This window comes from Callionymus lyra, chromosome 1, assembly GCF_982586985.1.
Source record: "Callionymus lyra chromosome 1, fCalLyr1.hap1.1, whole genome shotgun sequence".
Classification (NCBI taxonomy): Eukaryota; Metazoa; Chordata; class Actinopteri; order Syngnathiformes; family Callionymidae; genus Callionymus; species Callionymus lyra.
In genome coordinates this window covers 30,165,646-30,191,388 of record NC_141818.1, presented here as the reverse complement: position 1 = coordinate 30,191,388, position 25,743 = coordinate 30,165,646, and the positions used below count along the sequence as shown (strand labels likewise).

The 25,743-nt window shown below is 40.3% G+C and overlaps 1 protein-coding gene across 3 annotated transcripts in view; it reads left to right on the top strand.

Moving 5' to 3' along the window:
- LOC148088883 (endonuclease V-like) overlaps positions 1–25,530 on the top strand; it is a 54,163-nt gene extending 28,633 nt beyond the window's left edge. The window contains exon 9 of one of the 3 annotated variants that reach the window (XM_087800878.1): positions 25,497–25,530. The gene's annotated coding sequence lies outside the window, so the exon portion shown is untranslated. Of the gene's footprint in view, positions 1–15,226; positions 15,271–18,612; positions 18,770–25,496 lie in introns of those variants that run through there. The other 2 variants (XM_087800871.1, XM_087800887.1) reach the window with 2 other exon arrangements.
- Positions 25,531–25,743: the final 213 nt, after the last annotated feature.

The window sequence follows — 25,743 nt, the reverse complement described above, 5'->3', positions numbered from 1 at the left end:
TATTTCCTGTTCATTTTCTACTAATAGACACATGCTGTTTTTTGAACCAGGCTGTAGATATTTAATCTAATAAAAGTCCAGTTCTTTATTTTCTGCAGCCAGCCTCAATTTGTCATCTCACAAACCGGATGCCGCCCCATTTGGAAACAGCGACACGGCTGCTGGTAGAAAATAACGGAGTTCATCATGTGGTTGCAAAAGAAAACGCTGTGTCAGCAGGCGGTGCTCATGAAATTTTGAGCAGTTGGTTTTTTCTTCTGTTAAACACTGGTCTGCTGCTGGATCGCTTCAAATATCGTCAGTTCCTCGCCCAGGTGTCCTGTTGTTAACTTGACCGGGAGTCCAAAATGATCACATGCTGAGGCTGTGAACCAGAGAAATCGATGGGACTTCTCCCCCTAAAGGCCCCTGAAGACAAATCAATTGGAGGAGACAGTTTGTAATAAGGACACGTCAGCCTTGGACGAGGCAGAGGAGACACTCTGAAGATCATTTATTAGATTCTCCGGCTCTAACGGAGCTCACGCGCAACCCAAGGAAGGAACGTCTCACTCATTAGAAGCTGGAGTCAGCAGGGGAGCTGGGCTCGGTTCAGGACAGGGATTAGTTGCTGGAGCCCATGTTTCCAACTCGCTGCCGACACTAATGAGATTCTGGCTCTATACACGTGAGAAACATACGACTCTCCCTGACGACATACAGTTCAATGTTGCGTTACGGAGTCTTGAGTTTCCAGTTAATTCAAGGTTTTTACGATTTAATTTCACACACCAGCTTATAGAGGTCGATACGGCGATACATCATATTTCCCACATCACTGTATCGATATTCAACAAGACTGTGTTGATTTTCAACAATAAAATTTAAAAAAAAGATGATGTTTGGGTTTTCAAATAATTATATATATATATCAAAGTTCTATCATGTTTTTTATTTAAATAAAGTGTGTTCAAAATAAAATAAATCGATAATTTTTATTAAATAATTTTTTTCTTTTTTTTATTAACTTGCAACTATTCACAGCATTTGTGTTGCAATTTAACTTTCGGCCGCAGGATGGCAGCAGTGATTACGTTTTCCGCATCTTAATAAATCAATAGTTTTGCAAATATTTTCTGCGTTTTCTAGTTTTTCAGTTGTGTTTTAACTCCCAACCACTAGAAGGCGACCGTCATTATGTCCTCCGCAGCTAAAAGGAACAACAAAATAAGATCCTGGCGATGGCTAAGGACGAGAGGATACAGTCGGCTACAGCAGCTCTTAAGGCTGACGTTCGGACATATTTTGGTTTCAAAACAAATGAAAGCAGTTACGACTTCTTCAGGAGTCATATGATCTGTAAATACTGCAACACCAGAGTCCTCGTACAATACTTGTCACAGTATGACAATATATTTTGGCGTTGCACCTGTATCGTGATACTTATCATAGCACCAGATTCTGGCCAATACACACCCCTCGTAACATTAAACTGATCTTTGTACATAATCTTGGACGTTTCTTTAGCTCAGGCCGATATATCTGAGGGCACCAAAGATTATCGTCGTGACTAACCTCGATAATATTTGTCAAAACTCAAAGTCATTTCATGTGACCCGCCAGATGGTTTGCTTAAACTAAATCAATGTTCATTTTCTGACCAACGTAGATGGTTAGGTCAAGATAAGAGATCAATGATGTCAACAGTCATACAAACACAAAGATAACTAAGTTGCATTAAGCATCAATAAATGGAAAAACTCATCAGAGGCTCTTATCTCCGTTTTCCATGGAACTGTCACTTCCAGGATATGTAGGAATTTCTGAGAAGTTGACAGGAATCACTCACGGACGTCCCTTTCCACCAGCGGTGAAGTATTGCTCCTCTGTGTGCAGTTTCCTGCTCTCAAGATCAATCAATCCTTTTTTTATGTGAAAATGAAGGTGTAGTTCAGAGCGAAGGCGACATGGACTTCAACCGTTTTAGCAAGTGTGTCTGCTTTTTAATGCTTTTCTCATCTCTGGATATTGTGTGTTTGTTGTCTAGATTGACGATCACTCTCATTAGATTTGTTTTGTTTTCATGCTTCATCTGGTCGCTCTCTTGAATTTGACCTTTAGTCCAAAAAATGTGAACACATGAAAAGTCAGATAAATCTCTAAATATTTGTATTTTTTTTTTTTTGTTAAGAGTTTAGTTGTTGCACTCGGGACTAACTTCTACGCGGATTATGTCGATAATTCGGGAAAAAGGTTTTGCTTTTGGCAACTTGAATGAGAATCGTCTCTCGGACCAAAACTTTTCTTTATGGCTCAAAATCAAAATTCTATGATTTAAGGATTCTTTTTGAGTGATCGAGTTTGATAACAATGTCATTGACGTGGTTTTCTTTTTTAGTTTTAAAAATGTTGGTTGATTGTCGAGTTAGTATGCAATATTTTTTCTAAATGGTATTTGAAAAAAACTTGAACTTGCCTTAAAGGGTTAGTTCATCCCGAAATTCACTTTTTTTTCGTCCAAAAAGAAACTTTAAATCAACTAAAAACCTAATAACTTTCTCTAATAACATCGTAAAATATAAATGTATTAATCTTTTCTGGAAAATTCCTCTTTTCGAGGCTTCAATACAAGATGGACGTTACAGACAAGCAGTATGGAGGTATTTGGATGTTTTTAAGTGTCTTTTTGGACGAAGATGAAGCCAACTGAGCTGCAGTTGCTACATTAAAATGAATAAACATTTTTGTCTATAACTCCAAAAAGGAAGGCATTGCTCTGAAAATAATCCTTATACTTAGTCGACATGAGGTCGAGTAGAAAATGAATGAGTTTGAATTTTGGGTGAACGATCCCTTTAAGTTGTAGGAACTTCTGCTGCTCTATGGTCCTTCATAACAGTCACATTATATAACGTGTAGAACATTGAACCGTCCAACTACTCCACGCATGTTTATCGAACAATCACTTCACGTTGCCTCGTCGAGGAGAAAAAACTAATTTCAGGTCAACAACAGCTCCATCATCGGGAGCTCTCTCTAATGTTGCAGTCTCTAAGTCATCTTAACTCCACAACATCTTCGCTGTGCACTCACCGTGACCCGAGGCAAATGAATCATGCGGCTCACAGGTTCAAAAACCTTCCATGATCCCCCGCTGATCTCCTCTATCCAGCCCAGCCTCAGTGTTGCTCTCCTTCAAAATCACTCATTTGCTCACCAACCCCCTCCCCGTGGGTTTATGTTTGCACTCAAAGGTGCTCTTTGTTGTTGCTTATCGTCTCTCTCGCCGCCGCGCCGCCGCTCGCTCATCACTGTGGGAAAAGCCGGCAGCACCTCCACGCATCATTAGGGCGTGATGGAGTACGCCCGGCCTCTGCGTCTTTTACCGAAGCCTCGCCTCCGCGCTCATTCATAAGCCGTAATGGGCCTGTTGGTGCGCCAGCATGAACGCTGGGAGCTCGGGTTGCCTTCGAGGCGGCGGGGAGTGCGACGCCGCTCCATGCATCACTGATCACTTGCGGTCGACGATACAATGGGTTCTGGCGGGATCAGCAGTAAATCCACGAGGCTGTGATGCGTCTTCATACGTCCTGTTTCCACAAGACTCAAATATCAGTTTGTCGCAGACAGCTGTGAACGATTCAGCGCCTCCGCAGGCCGCGTCAATGTTTGCTCCGGCGGTTTTTGGATGTTTCTTCACGGTTTGAAACATCAAGCTAAGACGGGCCCTTTTTACGAATCCCGGCCGTCCGTCACCTTTTCTTTTCCATCTATTCGTCCCGGAGTCATGCACTTTTTTTTTATGCATTCGTCCGCCCCGCTCCGGCGCATCCCTCCGCCCCAGTCATCTTTCTCACTCTTTCCTCACTCCATCTCGGTCCGTCAAAGATGGCAGTCGAAAACAGGGAATGAAAGGATGTATGAGGCGTGGATCCTTCGGTGCAGAAAGGAAGCAAGAGAAATGGAAAGCAACAGGATTTCTCTGCTTCAGATTGATGGTGCTGAGAGTGTGACACAACATGGGTACAATAGGAGGAGAGGCTTCATTATTCTGTCTGGACAGAAAGAAAAAGCTCCACTTTTAGAATTCTCTGAATTCTGGTCCATTGTTCCATCACTAGTTGACATGTTTTATACAAGAGTAGTGCTGCACCCGTCGAGATATGAGCCTCTTTGACGTCATCCTGATCGGCCGATGGAATAAAAAATTGTTGTTCCATCTTTAAATTGTACGTCACGTTATAGAAACGACAGTCGCGAGTCGCGTGTTCTTGTTATGACGCTGCAGACCCGACCCTTGGGAAAAACTTCTTCTTCAAGGGAAAGGTCAACTTGCAGTATTCGCTGAATTCAAGCGCTACGAAGATGCTAACCATGCTAGCAACCGAAAACAATGTTAAATCTCTTTTCTATTGAAAATAATCAAACTATTTCTCTGTCCATGTACTAGTACTTATTCCTTCTAAGAGTCTACTGACTGAAACATCTTAAGACACTTTTATTCGTGCAGGCTTTTCCTTGTTTCTCTGAGACTCCTGTGATTGTCTCGGTGTTGTCTTGACCTTTTAAGTATTTATTTTATTGAGTATTGTTTTGATTGTTTAAGCGCTTTGTGACCCTGGTCTAGAAAAGTGCTCTATAAATATTGCTTAAATATTACCTCTGAGGTAATGGGTTTAAAAAGCACCTTGTTGTCAAGAAAAACCTTCGGATATTTAAATAATGATGAGTGAAGTTGTGGCTTTGATCTGTTGATTGTTATTTAAAAGTTGTTGTTAAAAGTGAAACATGTTACAAGTTGCTTTTGAGAATATGTTGTTGTGTATTATTGTTGTTACTTATTAGGTTTGTGTGATTACCCCCAAAAAAACGAAAAACCGTGTACTTTAGTTGCTGAGAAAGAAAGTCGGCAAAAATATATATATATATTTTTTTTTTATTTGAAAAAATCGGTATCGGCCAAAACAGACGATCGGTGCTGGTTACTGGACTTCGGTTCTTTGGTTCTTCTGGTACCGGTTGCAAAGTTTCCGTTCTAACCAGTATCAGAATAAGCGCCGTCTTTGGTCGAGATGCTGATAACGCCGCCTGTGATTTGCTGTAGTGTTTTCGTCAACAACGAGATAATACATATGAGATAACACAAAACTGAATATTTGCATCAATTTGTTAGCTTAGATATTTTTATGTTTGAAGTATTGTTCAGTAACTGGCATCATTAATGGTACTAGTAAATGTTTGATTGATTCCAGGCCCTTAGTTGTGAATGCAGTACATGTTTATAAACATCTTATTCTATAATTCAGGATGTATTTCAGCACTAGAACGATCAAAGGCGTTGATTTCCAGACACCATTTTAACTCTTTCATTCACTCTGATGTTCACTGATCTTTGGAAGCAGCATCATACTGCTGCTGTGGTCTCTTCATCTGCGCTCCACTTATATCATCTTAGAATCCATCCATAGATGGTCCAGACTGAACCTTGGCGCCGAGGTTATATTCAGCACCGGATGAAATGCTTCAACACAGAATTTCGAAAAAGTCTTGTCACCTGTGACCAAGCTTTTAGTTTAGCTACAAATAGAATAAAATGTTTGCTTTTTTCCATCGGCATAAATGCAGCCAACATGTTTCTTAAATAAATGTTGGACTCTATTGTACAATCAGTGTGTGTCTGTTTGTACAAATGTATATTTTTTATTGTAATATTTACATTAGAAAATGATCTTAAGCACCTCCCACTGAAAACCCTTCTTTTTTGGAGATTAAGCATTGTTCACCATAACCACGCCCACTCTGCTGTTATTGGTCAAACACAGAGGTTTGTCACTGCACATCATCAATCCTGGAAGTCTCCACCTCCAAGGGACTCGTTATATAAACAAAGCCGGGCATGATTATGGCTGGCTGGAGGAGGAGTGAAGCCATTATTACATCATAATGGACTCCGCTCTTGTAACCTCTCGTTTGCTGAGTAGGGGAAGAACTTTATCAAGTAATACGTTCAAAACATGGTCACGAAGCAGGACTTACTGTATCTTGGAAAGTTCAATATTTGAAATATGAGTCAAGAGAGTTGAAGCAGTTTAAGTCGCAGGCGAAACAAAATGTATATCTATCTACCTACGACTTTTCACTCTTTAGGGATCAATTTATTTTGAAATGTTTTTTATCTTAACCGAACACGCTCCAGTCATGCACCATCTCTGTTTCTTATCTTATCTTAAAGCATCTTTATAAGTCAACATGAACGTTGATTTTCAGACGACCATGCAGTCGGCCTCATAAAACGACTTGGTGGGCCAGGTTTGTCCCCACGGTCTGATCTATTCTATCACTGACTGAAATGTTACATCTTAGCTTGACCTTCAAATAAAAGTGCTTATCGTACATAAAATAAAACACGTCTGCAGAGTTTATAAAAACTAGGATCAACTTCTTCGATTGAAAAATTGTTTTGGGGTCTTAACCTCCATTCAGGGTCTAAATAAGTGATCGATGAGAGATGATCTATTTGGGGACGTTGTAACAGTTTCAAGAGTGTTTCATTTGCCCGATGGCCGAGTTATTTTATGTGGCGCATCAGATGGTTTTAAAGTAGATTATTGTTCATGTTGATGTGACTGTTAAGATGCCAGATCAGATCGAGGACAGAGATTATGGATGTTAACGAACAGACCGTGCTGGACGGGATGAATGTCACAGGGGCAATGATAACATGTATTGAGATATATAGTGATACTGAAGTAACAAGGATATAGTTGTAGTATTGTCCAGTACTTGACTCTGGTGTTAAGACCGCATGACTTAATTTGTTTTGAAACCAACATATGTCCAAACCAGGGTTGTCACGATACCAAAAATTTCAGTAGTTGATACCAGTACATTTATTTCGATACTACTTTTCGATGCAATGCTTAACTTAAAGTACACAACTTTATTAAATAAAGAAAAGCAACAATTAATTATTTACATTTGTCCATATAGATGCAAAAATAAACAAAAACAACAACTATTATACATTCAAACACTGTTGAGCAGACTTCGAGTATAAAAACAAACAAAAACATTTGTCTTATTAACAAAGAATCAACAAATATAATATATAATATAATATATATATATAAATATACCACTGTTGAAACAGTTTTGATTAGTGGAGATAAAAACAACAGGACATTTTTGTTCTAAGTGTGTAAATAAATAAGAAAATCTTCAACTATCATTTATTCAAACAGTGGTGATGAGCAGCATTAAATTATATAAAGAACTCATGTTTTCACATTTTCTTTGCCTTTCAAAGATTTCTAAGACTCTCTTGCATCTGCTCAGTGTCATCCGACTTTTACTGTTCAGAAAAAATGTATTTCAAATCAAATGAGCTCAGCTACAGCATCTCATGTTGAATAACTGTATCAGCATATTTTGTATAATGTAAGTAAGTATTTAAGTAAGTAATTTATATTTGTAGAGTGCTTTTCTAGACCAGGGTCACAAAGCGCTTAAACAATCCAAACAATACTCAATATAAAATATATACTTAAAAGCATTTATTTTAATGCTCTTATCCATTATATCCATCAACCATTCATATATACTCTTTATATGAGCATAATATCAGAATAAGTAGTGTTTTATAAACGACTGAAGTAAGTGTAGCTTTAGTAAAGTTTCTCTCGTTCAAATAACAGAACGTTTGTTCGATTTTTGTTTAACGTGACATGAGGTATTTTTACTAAGTTTTGAATTGTTTTAGTTCCAGAATCAAATATTTCCAAATGCGACTCCGACGTGTTTATCAATAAAATTAGGCGTCTTGTTTCACTTGAAATGGCAGAAGTCATTATTTTGAAGACGTACCAACGTATTATCTTGATCTTTAAAGTATGTACTTTTTTGAGTATTGTTTTGATTGTCTAAGCGCTTTGTGACCCTGGTCTCGGAAAGCGCTATATAAATAAATATTACTTACTTACTTACTTACTTACTTACTTACGGTTTCAAAACAAGCTTGTAACTTTCCATATTTTACCGAGGTAAGGTCCTTTTTACGACCCTAGCCTGCTTGACTGTATCCTCTCGCCCTCAGCCATCGCCAGTATCTTTTAGGATTTGTATAGTTCTTTAGCCGAGAAGACGTGATTGCAGTTGCCATCTAGCATCCGAAATTATTTTATTATCAACGCACTTTAATGTAATGTAACTTTAATGTAAACCTTAAAAGAATTAAGGAAACTTAAAATAAAATTTGATTAAAAAAAAATGGAAAATTTCATTTCGATTATAAATTAAAATCTATAAAGTACTGTCCAATATTGACACAGTATCGTGGGAAACCGCATCTGGATATATCGCTGTATCAACATTTTGTGATGCAAAAATTAAAATAATGCTTTTATTTCTAAATATTTTCTTAAGTAAGTAATTATTGATTTAAATAAAACAAACTTAATTAAGTCAACATATTGACATGAAAGTGAAAGTGTTTTTTCCCCTTATATTAATTTTTTATCACCTTGAACCCCCCAAAATAAGGAAGAGTTACAAATGAAGAATGAGTCTGATGATGATGTTAAACCTTCAAATCCTCACAAAAGTGAGCTCCTCTCCTCCACACTCCAGCGTGAGATACGTCAAGTCGTCAAATTTTCATCTGTTTGCATCGCAGAGACGACATGAATCCGGAGCCACATTAGCAGAATCGACGGCGGGATATTTTTCAAGGGTTGGGGGGTTCTCTTGCTTACATCATAGTGACAGAGTTGTTGCCGCATCCTCCCCACACACTCGCTCATTCCGTTTCATCACAGTCAATAACTCAGTGGTGTCTTTCTTTCATCCGTGTCATGTGTTCATTCAGTCTCTTTTACTTTCCTTTGCAAAGATCGCTGTGAGCGTGACGTCTTTTCGTTCGCAGAGGTTTTTATTAAAATTTGATCAGTCGGACTTGAGCCAAAAAAAAAAAAAGCAGACATGAAAGAGAACATGAGGGAAATGAACCCCCAAGTTTCACAAGGTAGAATCTGTGATGATGTGAAACAGCAATTAATTTTTTTTTTCCCGCCATGATTAAAAGATGTGAAGAGAGAGAGTTTATGCTGGAGTCTCAGGCTTCACTGCATTCTGTGACATTGTCAAGGTGATGGCGAGGTTGACTTGACACTGCTAAATCAGTGACCAGGGCGGCAATAATGGTGTTCAAATGAAACACGTTTCAAGTTTCGTTGCTGCAAACTTTTCATGAAACTTCCAGATTCAAGCATCAATTTAGTATCAATGTTGTTTTTTTTTTGTTCACAATATTTGACACATTATGAATCTGCATCAATTCTCACAAATCAACAAGAACAATATGATATGTGTCTTCTTCGCATGTTTCACGGTTCTGTTCAATGAAATGTTCTATGAAATAACGTGTTCTCACATGAGATTGTTCCTAGAGCGAGCTAGATGACCAGACGACAAGCAACACAGATTTCCTTCATTTTCGGATACATTTTTTGTCTCAGATGCATTTTTTTTTCTTAAATACAAACTGAACATGTAATGAAAAATGGTTCCTGGCTGTGATTCATAGTATATTCATGTGCATTGGAACTACCCTAGCAAAGCTACTCATGTATCCCAATATAGTACTGACAGAACATTTCTCAGTCTTTTAAAACTGACAACATTTAGCCCCAATATAATACTGACAGAACATTGCTCAGTCTTTTAAAACTGACAACATTTAGCCCCAATATAATACTGACAGAAGATTGCTCAGTCTTTTAAAACTTACAACATTTAGCCCCGATAAAATACTGACAGAAAAATGCTCGGTCTTTTAAAACTGACAACATTTAGCCCAAATATATTAATGACAGAACATTGCTGAGTCTTTTAATACTGACAGCATTTAGCCCCAAGAATACTGACAGAACATTGCTCAGAGTCTTTTAAAACTGACAACATTTAGCCCAAATATATTAATGACAGAACATTGCTGAGTCTTTTAATACTGACAGCATTTAGCCCCAATATAATACTGACAGAACATTGCTCAGAGTCTTTTAAAACTGACAACAATTTCCCCAAATATAATACTGACAGAGCAATGCTCAGAGTTTTTAATACTGACAACATTTAGCCCCAATATAATACTGACAGAACATTGCTCAGAGTCTTTTAACACTGACAACAATTGGCCCAAATATAATGCTGACAGAACATTGCTCAGTCTTTTAAAACTGACAACATTTAGCCCAAATATATTAATGACAGAACATTGCTGAGTCTTTTAATACTGACAACATTTAGCCCCAATATAATACTGACAGACATTGCTCAGAGTCTTTTAAAAATGACAACATTTAGCACCAATATAATACTGACAGAACATAACTCATAGTCTGTTAAAAGTGACTAAACTTATCCCCAATATATTATCAACAGAATATAATGTGGAGTCTTTTAAAACAGACACAATTAAGCCCTAATATAATACTGACAGAACAAAACTTGGTCTGTCAATACTAACAAAATTAAGCCCCAATATGATACTGACAGAACAACACAAGATTTCTCTGAGAACATGTCAAGAGTTCTTCTTATTATTGATGAACTTGTCAAAGTGTTGATGCCGTTACACCCACATGTCATTCATTAATTCATTCACTGTCATGCATTAAGAACAACCTTCGCTCCTATGAAAGCAGCTTGAACTCACTCTTCTCCAATATTCTAGTTTGTTTAACCTTTGGCTAGTTCATGCTCTCACACCGTGGTGCGTTCAAGGCCTCAAACGTTTGACCATCATGTCCTGTACGATTGCGTTTCTTCTTATGCTCACTCTATAAAAGTCGTTGTATAGTATGAGCAACACAACATTTGATCGAACCAAACAGATGAATTGATATTTATTTACTAGTTGAACTGTAAACAACAAAAAGCTTGAAGAACTGAACAACATACGTGGGATGGACAAGATAACAAATCTCACACATGGGGCTACAACGATCTGAATTAACCAATGGAACATGTGAACATGTATTTTTTGCACTTTTTAATGGAAGAAAAAGAAAAAAAAACACTTTTTAAAAGGTGCTTCGTCTCTGTCCACTTTTGTTTCTGCCGCCACCTACTGTTGAGTCAGCGTAAGTTTTTTTTTTTCTGCTCACAGCCTCAGTTGTTTGTCATTTTAATTCTATTAAAAACCCTGTTAAAGCCCTATTTCGTACCATCAGATCCAGCCTATAGTCGTCACTAGTTCTGGGAAGTGTTCACATCCAGATAACAATTCCCCACGAATCCAACCGTCTGGTGGAGAACCAGGATATCCACTGCAACAAATGTTCGTCACTTTACGTCGACGGAATGTTCCGGCGCGTCGGGGAGGGGGCGTTGACCCCGTCTGATTGATTCTCACGCTATAAAACTGTCCCATAAAAGTGACTCGTGCCAAGACTCCTGCTCCTGCAGAGACACTAGGGATGGATTTAGACATGATGAGGGACCTAGTGTGGTAGTAGTAACACCCCCCCACCCACACACCCCCACGCCCCCCTACACTGCATGATTCATGACCTCCCACTGCGTCAAGTGCACTGCAGATTATTAGCAATGAAAGGTTCCCCCCTGATGATCGACTGCCGCCCGCCACTGTGGGGAAAAATTGGAAGGTCCCACTAATCTTTACACATGTGCGGGTGTGTGTGCGGGTGTGTGGGGGTCCACCGGTGCCGCCCGGGGGGGCCCGAGGCGCACGGCTACACAGCTCACATGCTTGTTTACTGTCTGGAAAAGTGCTGACTCCGGTGGGATTGGGTTGTTAACGGTGCGGCGCATGCACAGCCGCGTGACCGTGTCATCATGTGTAGATTGACTTTTTCCACACCGATAATTGCACGAGCTGCTGGGAACCAGTGCTGGTGCAGTTCTTTTTAACAGGCGTGTTACGTCCTGGAGTTACAACACTGGGAAAACTAATCTGGGAACGTTAATTGTTTCTCAAGCTGACTTCGCTTCATTTAGACACTATTGACCCTGCCGTGATTACTTTGATGCGTCTCTTGAAGACTCTTTTACTTCTGGATGTTTTACTCGTAAATGGCAAGAACCGTATGTTTCACGATGCATGTGTGAAGATATATTACGATACGATATTGTTTTCTTAGCCCTTGTGTTACCGCCGCGACCCCAGTGAGAGCCAGAAATACATGCGTAGTGTCGGGGCGCCCTGGTTTGACCCCCAAAAAAAGAGAGGTCTGTTTTGACCCAATGCCATAAACTTAAATTAAAGGGGTGACAGGAGGGTTAAAGAATTGATTTGTACGAAAACCATGATAGCATAGTAGACTTAAAGGTTCACCCAAATATCGAACTTTTCAAGTACAATAAGAATTGGAATCCAAGTTCATTTTTAGAGGCATAAATGTACGCTCATATGACGGTCGGGAACGGCGCTCATTTTCTTTGTCAATCTTGTCCAAAATAGACCAACCTAAAAACATCCAAAATACCTCCATACTGCTCGTCTGTAACGTCCATCTTGTATTAAAGCCTCTTAAAGAGGAATTGTTGAGGAAAAGCGTATCTATAGTTTTTTTTTTAGCTGAAGCTAAAATGCTAACATGCTACACAAACAGGAAACACTATATATGGTATTAGTATTTTGGGTGAACTATCCTGTCAAGCACTGACAAACTTTCAAACTGTAGCAGTAACGTTAGAATTTAAAAGGTAGATTAATGCAATAGCCCTCCAAAAAATTAAGTGCAACAATTCTGAGGCTAGAATGCTAACATGCTGCACAGACAGGAAAGACTCGCTGGAAGATCCCAGTCGACACTTACAAATTTATTATATATAGAGTTAGATAAATATTGCAAATCCTGCAATCCCTGCTATATCGGACAATAGGTAATATTTTAAGACATACACAATATGAAGCTGCAGTATATGATGTTGTGCGTGACACTGTATTTCCCCCAAATTGCCGAACCAGAGAACCTGCCAGGAACCCGCCACGGTTCGTCTTGTAGAAACACCGTCGTAGATCAAGAGTCGAAGCTAACCAGTAGCGCCGCACCTTTAGTGGGTCAGCAACCATCCCAGTGATGAACAGAACACCATCTGTGTGCAACTGCAAGAGAGGAAATCAAAAGCTCACCAGACTTTAAACTCATTAAAATCCCTTTCAGTTTTATTTTCCAGATTCCAAGGCCTCCTTTGGGCGTACTTTAACAACTTGTAATATATACTTCCTCACATCCAATAATTATTTACAGAGGGTGTATAAAAGCTTGATAAACCCACTTCCCTGTACCGTCCTCTTCAGTCATAAACCATGAAGCCCAAATGAACACTTTAGATGAACTGCATCAATAAAGAAACGCCCATCATTCATCAGCCGTGGAATTTATCACTCACGCACAATAAATGACCGAAGCGCGTCAGAACGATGCTGTGAAAGGCATTTCTTTGCTTGTGGGTCCATGGTAGGAATAAGAAAGATGTATTGGCGTTCTGTGAGACTCACAAACATCCCTTAGAAGTTTAAAATAGAAAGTGCCAATCTGCTGCAGGGTGTCAAGAATATGTTTCCGTCCCGGAAGGAAGGAACATGTGTTCTTCTGTCTAACCTGCCAGTCTTGACGCCTGGGGTGTGAGGGTGATTGTTGTTCGCCGCGACGTTAGTATATAAATGTATGAAATGGTTATTTCGAGTGCACAGGTGCGTTCACACTGAGCAGTGTGCGAAAATTTGATTGTCGTCTTATTGACGTAGGTGACGCTAGAGTGACGTTGCTAAACAAAAGATATCCCACTACTTTTTTAACAGCGGTGGCGGCAAACGACGAGGTATATTTTCAGCCAGGAGGATGTGACGCGTCTTTGGAGCAGATACCGGCGTAAAGGTCTCGAGAAAACACTCATTTTACCACAGAACAACAGAACAACACTAATAACACAATGAAACACAACTTAATAACACAGCAAAAAGTGCTTTCAAGTATCGATGATAGGGTTCCTACGGCTGGTTGCAATCAGCGTTAAAAAGTAGTAGTTTTTCCGGTAAATGTGTAGTTTGATTTGAGTCAGTAATACCCTGTCGAAATTTGCGCACTAAGCAAGTTAGTGCACTGTACTACAACGTACTGTAAAGCAGTGCACTTAGAGAAGTGCGCGATTTGAGACACAGCACACTATTGATGTACTAAATAATTGTCTGTCCACTTAAATGTTGTTTTTTTGTCAAAGCCTTTATTCGTGTTGACAATACGTTGATGGCCCTTAACTGGCGCCCCCTGTTGGAGCATGAGCACATCAGTGAGTTAAATATTCACAATCAAACATTGTTGGGAACATTGTGATGCTGCCCCAGATTCATGGAAAAAAAAATGCTTCTGAGGCCTTCACCATTTTTTAACTCCTGGTACCTAGCAGGACAACATGGAAAGGATGTTTCAAATTTGATCCCCGAGGTCCAGATCCGGGTCTTTTAAAGTGCCCCGCCGTATGGTCGTGTTGATCTGGTGACTTTTACAGTAACAAAGATTATCAATGTCAACAAATATACAGCGATTTCCAATAAGACTAAAACTGATGTTGAAGGAAAGACAACAGTGAGATAAGATAGATATGTCCTGCAGAATGAAAAACATCCATATTCCACTCATCTATCAGACAGTTTGATGTATATTAGTGATGTACAGTATATCTCCTAAAACCTAAAAACCTATTCGATACACATGCGAGACACTGAAAATCCCCTCACGATATGATGCGATACAAATCGCTCCTCTTCACGAAAACTAGTTTCTCCCAATATGACTTAATTATAAGAGAGTCGGATTAGTTAGGGTTTGAGAATGTAATAGTCTAGTCAGCTTTCTGACCATAGAGCACAATTCTGTTTTACTCTCTTAACATTTTTAAGGATGTATCCATTGTTTCCTCAATAGTTGTTTTCAATAGAGAAAAACAAGTTATAATAATAACGAAATGAAATGAAATTCAATATGTTGGATGACTCAAATGTATTCACAGCAGTAACAATGGAATTCTGACTTTTTTTTAATGAGAACCTTAGCCAAAAGCTATTAACCAATCAGAGCCAATTGCTATAAAGCTACAATCTCCCACTTCGATCGGCCATTTTGACCGTTCACTAACTTAAGACCCCAACCCCTGAAGTGTGACTGAAATGGGGATCAAGAATATTTGAAATTCCAAAAGTACCGCAGAGTTTTTTTTCCTCCAGCGCCTGAGGTCACGGAAGGTCGAGCAACACCAGGTCTCAATTGTCTCACCTACAATGGACCATCAGTGGCTCCACCTCGAGCAGGTTCTCTCTTCACTCCGTCTTTCGCACGCCTGTTGTTGCTGGATTTATTTGCTGATGTTGATTGTGTTGTAACTCGCTCAGATCCCTGGACGCTCGTTCACGGCCAACAGCCGCCTGCTGCCCCCCCCACCCCGTCGCCCCCCTGACCGCTATGGCAGGTTTAGCTCTCACCTCTGCAGACTTCAGGGCTAATAACATTTGGCAAGATGCTGCTGTTTGGGATGATGAAGGTCGGGTGTGTAGTGTGTGTCGTTTGTGTTAAGACCACTGGGTCAGTTTTTTTCACGGTTACTGAGAAACTGAGTTTATGTTGTCCGTGTCGAAACATTGAAGTGAAAATTTCCTTGGAATTGTTGCGCTTCAAACATAAATTAGTAAGTAAGCTTTAACTGATGCTCTTTTTTTTGGGTGAATTACGTTAATCTACCTTTTAAATTCTAACGTTACCGCTACAGTTTGCAAGTTAAATTTTTCCTTTTCTTATGCTTCAATGGATAGTTCACACAAAATGCTTCCTGTGTCTACTATATCTACTGTAGTGTCTCCTGTCTGTGTAGCATGTTAGCATTTTAGCTTCAGCTACAAACAACCTTTAAATATAGAATTGTTTAATTTTTTCTCAACAATTCCTCTTGTCGAGGCTTCAATACAAGAGGGACGTTACAGATGAGCAGTAAGGAGGTATTTGGATGTTCTTAAGTGTCTTTTTGGACGAAGAAATGGACGCAAATTTCTGCCTGTAACTTCCAAAAGAGACAGATTCCTCTCGGAATAGTCCCCAATTAAGTCGACATGAAGTTGATCAGAAAAATGGGGAAGTTTGAATTTTGAACACTTTTAGTTGTTGGTCAGTTGAATCAATTTGTCTGGTGAATCTTAAACTTGATTTTTTTTTAAATTTTTGAATAATTTAGACAAAATAATACAGCAATATTCTCCACCGCTGGTGGAAACTAAAGGTCAAAGGTTACAACAAAACCGAGCAGAATATAAATGGTTCTTACTTGTACAGCGCTGATGGGAGTAGGCTGAGACCCAGCGGGCCAGATCACCATCAGGGTCAATCACGGTAAACCCTTGTGTTGACTCTGGGTCAAGATGAACGACTACCAGTGCGTATGTATTTATGGAAGCCAGGGAGATCGACCCAAAGGCAACACAAGGGATACCAAAAACACATTTTATTTCCAGGCTCCTTTTATCTAAGGTAAGGTAAGGTAAGGTAAAACTTTATTGATTTGTTTTTTACCAATAGCCAGCAATTTTTCATAAACAATAAAAAATAATACATAAAAAATAAAATAAGAAGAAGAACATAAAGAGGAAGAACAAGATGACACAATCTAAGTCTAAAGACAAAGACAAAGAACATAGGTCAAGGAAAGAAAAACAACAAAGACAAAGGATACAAAGACTAACATGGAACAGAACATCCAGATGCTCTCACTGCACTCCTGCCCCCGAACTCAGAATTGTACAATTTAATAGCCCGAGGGATGAATGAGTCCCTGAGTCTATTTGTTTTGCACCTGGGTAAGAGCATTCGTGCACTCATTCTGCTTCTCTGCTCACTGATGACAGTGTTCAGAGGATGACTGTCATCATCCATGATGGACAGTAGTTTGTTCAATGATCTCCTCTCAGCAACTGTCACCAGTGAGTCCAGCTTCATTCCAACCACAGAGCCAGCCCTCCTGATCAACTTGTCCAACCTGCTGACACTCCTCTTGGACACATTTCCACCCCAACACACCACAGCATAGAACATGACACTGGCCACCACAGACTTGTAGAACATGCAGAGGAGCTTCTTGCAGATGTTAAATGATCGAAGCCTCCTCAGAAAGTACAGTCTACTCTGAACCTTCTTATATAAATGGTCTGTGTTGCAGGACCAGTCCAGTTTACTTTCCAGCCACACACCGAGGTACCTATAGTTGTCCACTATCTCCACCTCGTCGCCTCTGATGGACACTTGACGTGGCTTTGTCCTGGACCTCCCGAAGTCCAAGACCAGCTCCTTGGTCTTTGAGGTGTTCAGCTGCAAGTGGTTCCTCTCACTCCAGTCCACAAAGTCACGTATCAGACTCCTGTACTCGTCTTCGCTGTTGTCCCTGATGCATCCAACAATGGCAGTGTCGTCAGCATACTTCTGGACGAGACTCAGCTCTGAGTTGTAGCAGAAGTCCGAAGTGTAGATGGTGAAGAGGAGAGGGGCCAGTACTGTCCCCTGAGGTGCTCCTGTACTGCACACCACAGTGTCAGACTTGATGTCCTTCAGCCTGACATACTGTGGTCGATCAGTAAGATAGTCCGTAATCCAGGAGACCAGACCAGGGTCCACATGCATCTTAGTCAGTTTGTCCTGCAGCAGAGTGGGTTGGATAGTGTTGAAGGCACTAGAAAAGTCCAGGAACAGGATTCTCACTGAACCGCTTCCTTTATCCAAGTGGGAGTAGGTCCGATGCAGGAGGTGAAGGAGGGCATCTTCCACATCAACTGCTGGCTGGTAGGCAAACTGCAGGGGGTCTTGCGCGTGCTGGACTTGTGGCCTGAGATGTTTGAGGACCAGCCGCTCCAGTTTCTTCATCAGCTGCGAAGTCAGTGCCACCGGTCTGTAATCGTTCAGCACACTCGGTCGGGTCTTTTTAGGGACTGGAACGATACAGGAAGTCTTCCACAGAGTTGGTACTTTCCCAAGCCGTAGACTGAGGTTGAAGACATGCTGGAGTGGCTCAGCTAGTTCAGCAGCGCAGGTCTTTAGCAGTCGAGCAGACACCTTATCAGGACCAGATCTACTACACAACTGTCAATTTGTCAGTGTAATTTACCGGAAATGCATGCTGGTGTGTGAGGAATCACTGAGATATAAAATGTCTCACTGTCGTATCCCCCTTAACTAATGGCTGATCCTGCCGGATCTGACCGTGGACCCCTCCCTCGGCTCATCCAAAGTGTCATCCCTGAGCTCCCTCGACATTTAAAATGAAACGACCGCGTATGATTCACGATTTTACACGACCAAGGAAATCATCTTCTGTTGTGTCAACCATCTGGACACGTCACGTTAATGTCTTCTCGTATCCAAACTCACACCTGTGTCAGTAAATCAGTGCGACTTCCTCGCCTCGGCTTCGCACCTGAGAAGTTCAGGTGAGCCGCAGCTGAGGACAAAAGTTGTTCGTCACCGAAGACAATTTGCTTCCTGACTGGAAACTAATTTGTTTTTGTCTGGAAGTATGAAAATACCTTTTTTTGCTTTTGTCATTCTTTTACTCATCGTTTCCCTCTCTCTGCCAAAGGACTCTCTGTGGGCTCGAAGAACTCTGACGACGCAGGAATGGAAGCTTCTCCGTGCCAAGTCTCTTTTACTGTACTTCTGATTCAAAGAAGATGTGGGTCAGCTCTCTCTTTTTTTAAAATAGATTTTATAATATATTTTAATAAATTAAACCCTGATCTAGTTGTCTTGTCTGAGTGAGAGAGTCATCTTCAGCAGGGATTTGGCAGCAGCTCTCCGGAACGCCGTCCAGCAAGGTGAGCGGAAACAGAAGAGGAGGAGGAGGAGGAGGAGGAGGAGGAGGAGGAGGAGGAGGAGGAGGAGGAGGAGAAGGAGGAGGAGGGCTGACTCTGCAGGAGATGAAGCCAGGAATAGAAAGCAGTCAGATGGGACAGTATTGACCGATGAGGCGTTGGTCCGTTCCCACGCCAGAATGTGATTGCCGATCATAGTGAGTGTAATGAAGCGGCAGTCGAGTGAATGTATCCTGTGTGAGCAGCGGCATCTTCTCCAGGCCTGAGTTGGGGTGTGAAGCTGGATCAGATGATGGACGGAGAAGTGTAACGTCTTCTTTTCTTGTGAAGAGTCATAGTTTAAAGTGCACAGTAAGGCAGCAGCTAAAGGTGTATTCAATTATAAATTGAGATAAATCACATACAGTAATAAGACACAAAACAAAACAAAAAAAAACACAATAGCAGCAACAGTCACACTGTTGGCCTCTTAAGTATATAAAAGAAAATCAGTCCTTTTTGTTTTATCCTTAGTAAGAAAAAGGTTCTTGATTCCAAAAAAAAAAAAGAGTTTTTCTGCCGGGATCCAGTTCAGGTATCCAGATGGAAAACAAAAATCAATGTGGTCTGTTCCTGGAATTAATTGGCAGCCAGTGAAGAGTTTTAAGGATCGGAGAAATGTGAGTTCTTCTACTAGAGCGGCTCAGAATTCTCGTGCATCTTCAAAAAACTAGATCATACGGGCATCACTATCTCTGGCACATGAGGACTGACAGCGACGTGTGCAACTTTCTTTCTGTCTGGCATGACTGTGACCAACAACTCCTATAGAAATGGAATCGATCGTTAACCTCCGCCGTTCCTTCCTCCACCTTTAGATGGGCGACAGTTTGCAGGTGAGGTGAACCACATGAGTTTTTGTTTGACTAACTTCCATTTAGACTTTAGTTTAGACTTGTTCTTGTTTTCCCGACTCAAGCGTCACAGAATGATGTTACTTTGGAGAAGATCCTGTCTTTTTTTGTAATAATCACTACAACCATTATCTCACAAATCTTTTTCTTCTTTCTGCAACAAATTCCTCAGGGTCCAAAACTTGGCCTCAAAGAACAACATGAAGATGACACTCGGTTTCAGAATCTTTATTGCCAGTGTTTCTTTTTTGTGTGGTGGCAACAGAAAATTGTATACAAATAATGAATTGAATTCTATCTAAATTCAACAATATTTATGATCCAGAAAATAGACGTGTAGAAAGAGTTCTTGAACCTGGAGGTTCGGGTCCATATCTATCTCAGTCTCCTGCCTGAGGAGCAGTTGGAACAGGGGAGTGTCCCGGGTGAGAAGGTCAGCTACGATCATCTCCACTGACTTCTGAGCTACACCAGTCGATCCACCTCTGACCTGTAGTTGGACTCGTCTCCGTCCGAGATAAGTCCGGTCAGAGCGGTGTCGTCCGCAAACTTGAGCAGCTGAGCAGAGGGATGACTTGAGGGACCGGATGGACATCTGTTGGTGCCTCGAGGAGTACCAATGCTGATGGACTCTGTGAGACGTGTGGATGGTAGAACATGCAGCAAGTATGTAAACCTCCCACCGAGAGAAAAGCATCCTCGGAGGCCGATGAATAAAAGATAATAAAAGATCAAGCTGGTTGACTTGTGACCATCAAAGCAAGATAAACGAGGAGACAGGCGGAGATTGATGACGTCTCTGGAGAGAAACCATCAGCGGTCGTGCCAGACGGAGGACAGCAAGAGAAGAAAAGGAGCCTGGAAAGAAGAGAACATTGGAGGCGTCTGAAGTGTTTCTTCGGATGTTTGAAGAGCTAAATAAACAGACCGGCTTATAGAACATTGGATTTCACAAGAGATTCAAGGCCTTCTTTCTTTTCTTGGTGAGAAATCATTTAAAGTCAAATTAAAAATTGAAGCCACTACAAGAAATCCAGACTCTCCCTTTCCTAGAAATCTATCCAGTGAGGCCTTTAGGTCCTGCCCTGAGGAGGCCAACAGCACCACATCATCTGTATAGTGATGAGATCCTGTGGTCACCGAACCGTAGAACCTCTCTGTCTAGGCTGGGCTGAGAAATGTTGTCCATAAAAATAAGTTGGAACCAGTAATAAAGGGTGTTTTGGCAGAGTCCAATTTCACTTGTTTTCTACTCATGTCCAAGAGTTGAGATTTTTTTCAGAATAGTTCCTTTTTAGAGTCATAGGCAACATTTTTTGTTCATTTTAATGTAGCGCCTGGAGCTCGGTTGTTTTCATCTTTGTCAAAAAAGACACTTAAAAACATCCAAATACCTCCATACTGCTCGTCTGTAACGTCCCTCTTATATTGAAGCCTCTACAACATATGTGTCAAACTCAAGGCCCGCGGGCCAAATGTGGCCCGCCATGTGATTTTATGTGGCCCGCCTGCCTTACCTTGACCAATGAGCATAAAAAAAAAAAAATTGTCCGACAAACCAATCCCACAACAGACAAAATGGTTTCCCTTATTTTATTCGCGCTGCTCGCTTTCCCTTCTCTGACTCTGACTCGGTCAGGTTTTCACAAGCGCAGGCACGCAATCCATGGCGCAGCAGCGCTGTGGCGGTGCGCTGCAGGGTCGGGTTCTCATTGCCCAGCCTGTTGTAATGAAAGCGGGAGGAGATGGACCATACAGTCTGTCTGTCTGTCGATCTGTCTGTCGGTCTGTCTGGCTCGAATCAACAACATCAGCCCACCCGAGATTGTCATCCACGCTACGTGTTTTCATTAGCGCCGCTGCTTTGGGAAAACCGGCACACACGCACACACACACACACACACAAAGTCCGTGGCCTGTCAATCGCTCCCTGTCACATGACCGATTTCAGCAGGAAAAAGTGTCGCACAAGTTGCTGGCTGCTGGCTTGTAAAGAAACCTACATTTACCCACAATGCATGCCTACCGGTATTATGTTTCCCACGATTGACGCATCACTAGGCTGCAGCGTCTCCAAATCAATGCCAACAGGTGGAATTGAGAAATACAAATACATCCTCGCAAAATGTCCAAGAAGAGAAAAGTTGATGCGGAGGGAAGGCTATTTCAAGAAAGGTGTGAAGGCGAACACATGTTTGTGCTTCAAGGAGAAAGGCCTGTATGTCTTTTGTGTCATGAGGCAGTGTCGGTTGTCAAAGAGTACAATCTACGCCGGCATTTTGACACCAAACACGGAGCTAAGTATGCCACATTTACCCATCAAGAAAAACAACAAATTGCCGAAGAATTAAAAGGCAAACTGCAAGCACAGCAGAATGTGTTCACGAAAGCCACAGCTAAAAATAATGTTATTTTCAGAACATGACCAATGGATGGTGGAGAGGGGATCCACTTGTCGTGTTCAGGCATCTACTCATCAACAAGAATTGACAATTGACCAATAACTGGTTGTGAACTGAGACTTTCTTTCTTGTTGGGACATATAAAGACTCACCAATCTGATTTTCCTGCAATTTATTTATTTTTTCTCTGCTTGAGATGACAAGTGTGATGACACATGTGCATCAACAGCAAAAGTTGCTTGTCAGACTTATTTCAGTTGCAACTTATTAGTCTTGAGCTGTAAGTTTTTACTTATTTTTATGTGTAGCAATATATTTAGTGCACCACATGCAAGGCTGTGTGCAGCCATTTTTATTTTATTGTAAAATGCTACATCACACATGTTGTTAGCAGCTCACAATTGTTGGTTTTACAGTAGTTATGCCCCCTCTCAAGTAATAAGTTCAAAGTCATTTAACATTAAGGAGTAGTTACATTTATTATACATTAGCTTACATTTAGTTACATTTATAAGTTACATCTGGCCCTTTGAGTGCAGCCATTATGATGATGTGGCCCCTGGTGAAAACCAGTTTGACACCCCTGCTCTACAAGAAGAATTGTTGCGGAAAAAAAGTAACAAGTCTTTATTTTAAGGTCGTTTTAAGAACGAACACAGAGCACTGTCTACTACTGTTACAGACGAGCAGTATGGAGGTATTTGGATCTTTTTTAGTGTCTTTTTGGATGAAGAAGAAGACAACTGAGCTCCAGTCGCTGCATTAAAATGAAAAAAAAAATTGTAATTGATAACTCTAAAAAGAACAGATAAATCTGAAAAAAGTGAGGATGAGTAGAAAATTAGTGAAGTTTGAATTTTGCGTGAGTTATCACTTATATGGATACATGAGTAACAAAAAACAAATGTGCCAAAAAACACAACTGGTTGAGGAAACCCCCATGAACCCATGGAGACCCTGTTCCACTGTCCACAACCAGGACGAAAACCACTTGATGATGACCTGATTTAATGTGGTCTGGTTTCAGACCTGTCAGGTGCTTGGCAGGTCAATCGCTCCCTCATCTATGTTTAAAGGAGGACTGCGGTGCAATGCGACGGCTCTAATCCCGAGTGACAGAGACCCCCACCCCCACCACCCACACCCCGGATGTTACCGTCAGAGGACGTGTAGAGACGGACACTGCTTTAGTTCAGCATCCGTCACATGCTGCATAAACTTAAATCACTTTGCTGCCAGCTCAGTTTTGTCTCAGTCGTGCATCTCCTCACTCGATTTGTCACGTCACAAACACTTTGGAGGGAAATTCTTTCCCAATAGAGACGATCGTCACCCGAGTCTCTCGTGGTGGTTTATGGCAGCATGTTTTATTAACTTAAGAGGCCATTACATGATTTGCCAACAGATCGACTGATGAGACGGCGACAGGAAATAAAAATCTCTGTAACATATTGTGTTATTGTCTTTTTATGTTCTAATTGTGTTGTTTTTTGTTGTGTTTGTATTGTAAAAAAGGGAATATGGAAAAACTGGTGTGAAAAATACTATAGCTGTAAGTGGTGACTTAAATACGGTATTCAGGGTTCACCCCATATTACCTTTATTTTGAAAAGAGGAAGCAGAAAGTTGAGCTTTGTATCCATAATGTATTTTATTTTGTTGTTATTTATTGTTTATTTATATGGCATTTTTTTGGTAATGTCTCTTATTTTATTATAATCTGTTGTGTTTCAATTTTTTAAACTCTTTTGATTTGATTCGTCTTATTTCGTTAGTATTTCCTGTATCACCACTACAACAAATTCTAGCTTTTTAAAAAATGGTTGTTTGACTTAAACATTTTTTTTAAATACCTGGAAATTGTTTTTTGTTTAGAAAGTAATGAAAGTCTACTACAGATCCACAATTTGAGCCAACCACAACTTTTTATTCAATGAAGGAGGATTCTTTTGTTTCCTTAAACCACTTCCTTATATTTGTTCTCATTAATTTATATAATCATTTTCGATTTCCCTTCTGGGTGACTTGAGCCTATCTCTGCTACTTTAACAGGTCGCTCTCATAAGTGTTAATAGTTGAGGGTTCAATTTCCCTACAAGAAATACAAGTTAAAGTTGCCACTGATCTGAATCACTTTTTACCATTTTTTTTTTTTTGAACTGATTTGTTGTATGTGTTAAAAACAAATATTACGTTTGACACCAAGTGTACCTTGGTATAAAAACTAACAAATGTATTGTATAAATGACACGATTAAATTAAAATGTCTCGGTTATTAACAATCTCAACAGGAAGTCAGCGTAACTGAGTTTCCTTTAATAGAAAAAGTCCAGAAATCTCAAATTACATGCAGTTTAAATTTTAGATTGAAATTCTTTTCTCTCTGTTTACGCCTCTGGCCAGAGACATCAGCTCGGCTTGTAACTTGTGACCTAAAATAAAAAAAAAACACATTGTAATATTTATTATCCTAGAAATGTAGAAGCAGCACGATCATGTCTTTGTGCTCGGAACGAAGACACACATTCCTCACGAGCACACACACTTATATGCTGACACTTAAATAGAATATGTTTGTGAGTGAATACATTAATTTTGAGATACCAAGGACCCCTCATAACAATTAAAAAATTATGTGTAAGAAAATGTCGATATGACAATATCGCAAGATTATTATTATTTTATTTTTTTTACATTTATTTGAAATAACATTTTATTTTAATTCAATGGTTTATTTTCCAACAGTGTGTGTTCAAAAGACAAACATGAATGTTATAGTTTACAATTCAAAATTAACAGCATTTATTCATTTGTGTGCTGCAATTAAACTTCAGGCCACTAGTTGGCAACATTCATGGTTTAATTGAGACTGTTTTTTGTTAATATTTTGAAACAGGATTTCCCTACAAACACTTTCACATTAGATCAAAGAATGTGTTTGTTTATTTCTTTGCTGTAAAAGCCAGAAAAAAAACGCTGATATCGTTGTCCCGACAGTATCGCGATATATCGTGATATATCATATATTCACACATGTATCGTCAGATTCTTGCCAATACACAGCCCTACTAAAAAGTCAGTTGAACATAGGACCTTAAAGACAGTTCGTCTCCATTCACGCTAAATTTGTTAACATGAATAAATTAAGGAGTCATCCTCGATTACACTCGTTTTTTCCATTACAGTACCTTTTTATTCTAACAGGGTGAAGGGGCTGCATCGAAGGAGTCGTGCAGTGGCTTGTCTCCCATGTACTTCCACCATCAGAAAGTGTTTCACGTGGTCTTCCTCTCTTCCTGAAGCTCCACACACATGAAATATTAAGCATCTGTCTGTGTCTCCCTGCGGCTCGCCCAGGCTTTTCAGCTGGATGGAGTTTCAAAGGGCCTGGACCGGACTCACGTCATCGACAGCTTCACAGGGGCGGACGGAAGGATCACACTTCCACTGATGTGGAGCTCTTTGATGAAGAAGAGACGCACTATTCTCCTGTGCAGGTGAGGATGTGAGGTGTTGCTGGCACAGCCCAGGATTTCCTGTTTCAGATCTCTCGCTCATGGACCAGGAAAACAAGTTCATCCATTTATTTCTCATCTTATGCTCC